Source organism: Gadus morhua, chromosome 4 (genome assembly GCF_902167405.1).
Source record: "Gadus morhua chromosome 4, gadMor3.0, whole genome shotgun sequence".
Taxonomy (NCBI): Eukaryota; Metazoa; Chordata; class Actinopteri; order Gadiformes; family Gadidae; genus Gadus; species Gadus morhua.
The window spans coordinates 28679307-28685780 of record NC_044051.1 but is presented as its reverse complement, the minus strand read 5'-3'; the positions used below and the strand labels follow the sequence as shown (position 1 = coordinate 28685780).

The 6474-nt window shown below is 42.4% G+C and overlaps 1 long non-coding RNA gene across 1 annotated transcript; it reads left to right on the top strand.

Annotated features, from left to right (window-relative positions):
- Window positions 1–398: 398 nt before the first annotated feature.
- On the top strand, window positions 399–1561 carry LOC115543126 (uncharacterized). Its single transcript, XR_003976669.1, has 3 exons — window positions 399–517; window positions 611–1384; window positions 1471–1561. It is a non-coding gene; the product is annotated as an uncharacterized LOC115543126 (long non-coding RNA).
- The last annotated feature ends 4913 nt before the right edge of the window (window positions 1562–6474 follow it).

Genomic DNA, 6474 nt, shown 5'->3' with positions numbered 1-6474 from the left:
GAACTACAAAGACATTGTACCTATCTGTAAAGTGTACTTAATAATAACATATATTGTCTTTCCTTCCCTAGTTAGAGGACATCACCGATAAAAACAGAAGTCCAACTGAGCACATTGCATATGTGAACAACTTAGTCCTCAGTCGATCCGATTTTTGGAGCATAGGTTTGGGATCAGAAGTGAATGGGATGGTAACGATACAGAACAAAATGTATTGAAACTTTTAAAGGTTATCTATTTCATCCATGTTTGTTAATTTATTTACAGTGTCTTAATTCATTTGTATATGCTTTTTTTTGCCAGATCCTGAGCAGTTGTCTGAAAGTTATTGAGAAGGTTGTAAAACTCTTCTTATATATGTAAACCAAATAGAATAAATAATCACAATGGATTGTTACTATAACAGATTGTTGAACTTCGTCTGTTACAGAAAGTAGCAAGCATGTTTGCTGCAAGCAGTCATGTTGTCGCTACTTGGAGTCCCCCATCATCGTTGAACCCCATGCTTCATTTGCCGGTATTTTTTATATTATTCATCCTTTTGTTATTGCATGTTTTGTATCAGACATGCACTCATATTATACACGGGTCTATCGTTTCCCTTTGCTAGGCAAATGCAACTAGTCTGCAGTGGATAGTTCTTCCGGTCTGGTTACCTGGACACTGGAACCTTTGTGTAAGAACATTCAGTTTTGCCATCACTTTTGTTTTGTGCCCATAAGACTAGGTTTAATTTAAGTTAATTTATGATCATGTCCTTCACAAGAAGTGAAATGTATCATAGCTTTGTTTTATTAATCACTGAATCACTTGAAAATCCAACAACTTTGATGACATAGCTTTGAAGGTTGTACGTTTATGTGTCTGTTTATATCTGTACACATAACATTGACAGATCCTCAAGCCCCAAGCTAGGGAGATTTTCTTCCTAGATCCCCTCTGTGGCACTGGGTGGAGAGATCAAAGTCGCACCATACCATTCAGGTTTTTTAGATCGCCAATTTTACAATTCTGGATAGTGGTAGTTCAGTTCAGACCACTTATCGATTTTTTATTTTTAAATTGTGGCTCTGTTTTACATAAACTAAAATTTTAGATACTGTACATAATTTCCAATTGGATGCGTGAAACAGAGGCATAGTTGCAACTTATCAGTGGGGCTGTTCTGACCCCATTAGGCCATTTTTTTTTTTTTTTTTTATTACAGCCTGTTGGCTTATCCTGTTACAACTGTGTTCTAAGCTTTTATGCATGTTTAGGAGGGTTAAGAATAGCAGAAGTATTGTACTGTTAAATTGACTTTCCTATATACTGTGTTCACAGAAACTTAGCTCAGATCTTAGCCCCTGGGCCTTGGAAGACTCTTACTGTGGATGATCTTCAGGTTTTTTATTTTTTATTATTATTATTTCAGAAATAAACCATCTGATTCTACCTTCTACTAAAACATGTGTACTCTCCACACTACAGGGTGCACCCAGGCAAGGTTTTTCCAACAACTGTGGGGTGTTTGTGTTGATGGTAAGGAAATGGCTATTCAGTATATTATGAATATGTCATATTGGGGCAACTGGGGTGGTATTTCTTCTCTTTTCAAAAATAAATGAAGGAGTTGTTTTTATTTCTATAATCATAAATATAAACCACTTGTACATTGTCATGGATGGAAGGTGGGACTTTGCTGAGGTATGTTTACATAAGTGTATCATCACTAGTGGAGGCAAGGTTTTTTTGTCACTCTTGATTTGTATTTGTTAACCCATTTGACTATTGTTTCTTTTGTCAGTCAAACATGAAGCAAATACGGCGATGGTGGTGCCTTGTTCTTTTGAAGAACTTCCCCCTGCCGTAAGTGTCTTAGATTGGGTTTAACGTTTCCTTTACAGTTCTGAAATAATTTGCTTCACTGTAACAAACTTGCCAAAATTGTTTGAAAATATGTAATGTATGCCATTTACTCACCAAGGTCTGCAGAGGAGCTTTCAGGAAGCAGGAAGAGAAGACGGGAGGGGAAAAAGCTACAGGTACGTGTCATATACTGTAATGTGTGATGTTGTCTTAGAGCAATTGTGAAAGACTATAGTCTTACCACCCTCCCACCACTAATACATTTCAGGATAAAGATATCTGCACAAAAAGGGCTAGAGTTGCTCCAACAGCATCCAGCTCTGAAGGATCAGGTAATGTATAGACTGTTAATCCAGGTGAATCCATGTAGGCCTACACATATTCAGTATTTGTGAGATATGATTGATTCTATGAGGCTTCTACTTCCAAATTAAGTTGTACACATATCTCCATCAATATACAAGTTATAGCCTACTCCATGGCTGATCTATTGCACTACTAGGGCCTACTTTTATTATTCCATTGTATTAGCCTACTCAACATTACAGACAATGTGGGAGAAATTAAACATTACTTTTGTATTAATTATGAGTATTATCAGGCCTATATACATCAGGCATAAACATTAATGGTGGAAAAGTAGAGAAACCACCTCTGGACCCAGAGCAATGGCCTAATAAGGCACCAAAGACTTTGGGGCCCAGGCTAATGACATCCTCCCATTATTTACATTAACTACAGGAGATGAGCACATACGTAAGGGAATGTAAGGCTAACTTTCCATACCATGTAAGGCCATTTTGAACATATACCAGGGCGGTCATATAACATGCATGACAGCTCAGTTGGTGTGGATAAGAGGGACTGGGATCGGAGCCCCAGTCAGTGTGTCTTTTGCAAACCTCATGCTCGGCTCTGTTGTACCTATTTTGTGGGTAACAATAAAGTCTCTGTCATTACTTTTTCCGGACTCCCCGATTTCTATTGCGTATAGCTAGTTGAAGTGAATTAGATAAGTTGTTAACAAAAATTGCAACTACAACAACAATCTGTTTTATTTCCAGACAAAACTGAAGACCAGGAACTGGAACCTGGGAACCTGGTATGTAATATGTGCATAATGCTGGAGGTTGTATGTATAGCCAGATGAAATAGTTCTGATGACTAGTTGAATAGTGTTTTTTATCACTGAAAACTCATCAGTAGTAGTAGCCTTTGTTTGCATACCAATTTGTGGTTTTGGGAGAGTAGGGTGTCAAGTACAGACACAAATAATTGTTCTTTCTTCTTCAAGGAAGATGATGTTGTCCTGAAGGACACAATTCAGGCAGCAGCATGGTGCCAGTTGCAGTACTTCAAGGACAGCGTTTCTCTCCCAGAGGTCATTGGGATGGAAGGATGGGAGCAGATGGCAGCATCAACGCAGCGCAAATCCTATGACGGCGGGGATGAGGAAGAAACGCGGAAACCATTCCAATTTTCATTCAGATTCCAAACTGACTATGAACTGTTCTGTGTGGAGATTATGGACAGGAGAAACCTGAAGGTGTTTGCCTCTTTTGAGTCAAACACATCTCCCCCTCCCCGTCCCCCTCCCCGTGACGCCTGCGCCACACGACTCCAGTAGTCTGATGATGCAGCATAATGGCGGCGCTTGGTAGCTATGGAGGCGGTGGCGGCGATGTCGGGCGACAGGGCGTGGAGCGAGAGTGGCGTCCACCTCACTGAGGAAGGCGTCAGTGTGTTCCCCCCCCCCCCCCCCCCCGTTGAGACTTTGTTCTACTCTTTATTGATTTATCTTTTATGTTATGTTTTGTAGTTGTTATTTTTTTGTTTTTGTTTTGTTGAATAAAAAGACTGTTGTTAGTGCTCCTGTGATTGGTGTAACTTAATGTGCTTCACACATGTAGCTTTTCATTATGTCTATTGAGGTACATTTTTTGCCCTTAGATGTGGTCACTTCGTTATTCCTCACATTACATCTGTTAAGGTCATACCTTTGGGTCCCAGTCTTCATAGTTCCCCAAATCTTATTTTGGCTCTTACTGGGCCTGTAACTCTCACAGACAGACGGGTACAGGAGTTCGCACACGTTGCATTGTTTACAGGCAAGGGTGGATTACCGCACGGGCACACCGGGCACATGCCCAGGGGCCCAAGGGCGGTGGGGGGCCCTAAGCCGGAGCTTCTGTGTGAAGTCGCTGTTAGTAACTTTTAATGTTGCATTATCGAAGCAATCAGTAGAGAAATACAAAAATTCAAGCGAAAACAGCAATAGTAGGCCTATTAATACTGAGTAAAAAAAAAAAAGATCACTAGGGGGCACTATTTCAGTTAGTGAACAGGTTCACGAACAATGCACTGTGATTTAAACATGGAGCAACGGCGAACGGTTGTAACGTGAACTCTTAAGTGGAACCTTAACCTTCATAGGGTGTTTGTTTTTTTGTCACACAGGAGGTGCTGCTGGGTCTGGTGGACCCATTGCCTTTTAATTCAACATAATCAAGCTTTTTTTTTTAAATACTCACCAGATGGTTACTTCATCCCAATTGCAAGTAATATAAACAACACATATGTTAAATTTGTTCACTTTACCTTTGTTAAATCACATTTATGAATAGAGGTGCCACTCGTTTTTGTTTCTTTTTGTATTAAAAAGCAACAAAATAAGGAAATGCCTCATAAAACAGGCATAACTTGGAAATAATCAATATCATTAGAAATTTAAACATACTCAATAACATCTGTCTGAACAACACATTAAAGCCTTTGAACTCGGCCATTATACGTATATCAGACTATACCACACATGAGGGGCAGAGTCTCACTGTGTGTGTATTGCATATGTATTTTTTTGCACTGGTTCCATGTATATTGTGTTTTTCTGTCCATCATGGGTCCACACACTTCACAGCGTTTCTTTTTGGCTGACGGGCTGGTCCTACATCTGGCTGCTTGCGGGTTGTTCCTGGGGCTGGCTGCTTGCGGGTTGTTCCTGGGGCTGGCTGCTTGCGGGTTGTTCCTGGGGCTGGCTGCTTGCGGGTTGGTCCTGGGGCTGGCTGCTTGCGGGTTGGTCCTGACTGCTCACGGGATGGTCCTGGGGCTGGCTGCTTGCGGGTTGGTCCTGGGGCTGGCTGTTCGCGGGCTGGTCCTGGGGTTGGCTGCTCGCGGGCTGGTCCTGGGGCTGGCTGCTTGCGGGCTGGTCCTGGCTGCTCGCGGGATGGTCCTGGGGCTGGCTGCTTGCGGGCTGGTCCTGCCTGCTGAAGGGCTAGTCCTGAGGCTCTTTTACGTTTCGGAGCTGGCTGATGCTCATCCTCCTCTTCAAACTCGGTGTCAGACTCTGAAATGTTATCCTCACTTTCCGAAACTATTTCCTCTGCATCACCATCAAAACCCTCTGTCTCTTCAAATATCAACTGTAGGGCAGTCTGAACAGAGAATCGCTTTGCCATCTTGATCAGTTGTGGTATGGAACCACGCTGACAGAGCTTTTTTATAGTGTCAGGTCCTCAAGCTTGGTTCCCGCAAGACAGAGGGTGAAATGTGTGGGAATATGGGTGTAGATAGTGTTGGGTGCTTCAATTTTGCAACCTTGTGCGGGAACAGTGGGTGCACACTGTGGGTGCTCACACCAAGGGCCCATTCACCTGCTTCACCTGCTTAACCTCTCTCTCTCACACACACACACACACACACACACACACACACACACACACACACACACACACACACACACACACACACACACACACACACCTCTGTCTCTTCAAATATCAACTGTAAGGCAGTCTGAACAGAGAATCGCTTTGCCATCTTGATCAGTTGTGGTATGGAACCACGCTGACAGAGCTTTTCTATAGTGTCAGGTCCCCAAGCTTGGTTCCCGCAAGACAGAGGGTGAAATGTGTGGGAATATGGGTGTAGATAGTGTTGGGTGCTCCAATTTTGCAACCTTGTGCGGGAACAGTGGGTGCACACTGTGGGTGCTCACACCAAGGGCCCATTCACCTGCTTCACCTCTCTCACACACACACACACACACACACACACACACACACACACACACACACACACACACACACACACACACACACACACACACACACACACACACACACACACACACACAGAGAGGAAGAAGGGAAAATGAGGGTGCACAGAACCTATGATTTCCACACTTAAAACTAGCTCCGGGTCCACTGGACCCGAACACCCTGTGTGTAATATAAATGTGATGGGGGGGTATACAGGGGGGGGGGGTCATTGAAAATGTTTTCTGATTTATGTTCCTCAAAGAAAATGAGCCAAAGCCAATGAATCTTAGTTCAAAAAAATAATTATTTGTATCACTTTTATAAAGCTAAAAACTGAAAACGGGTCCCGAAAACCTTACAAGGGTTAATAGGTCCATGAGTGGAACAGCTATGCGAAAAAAAAATAAACAAGAGAAAATGTATTTGCAAGTCGTTTAGGCTATGCTTAACTTTATAATAGTTCCATGGTACGCAGCAAGAAAGATACCCAGTCACAATACTCCCGTACCATCTGTTTGTATAATTTAATTAACAGCATGGGCTCCCGCTAGCTTAACATAGTATTACCGTTTACTCTTGCATTAACAAG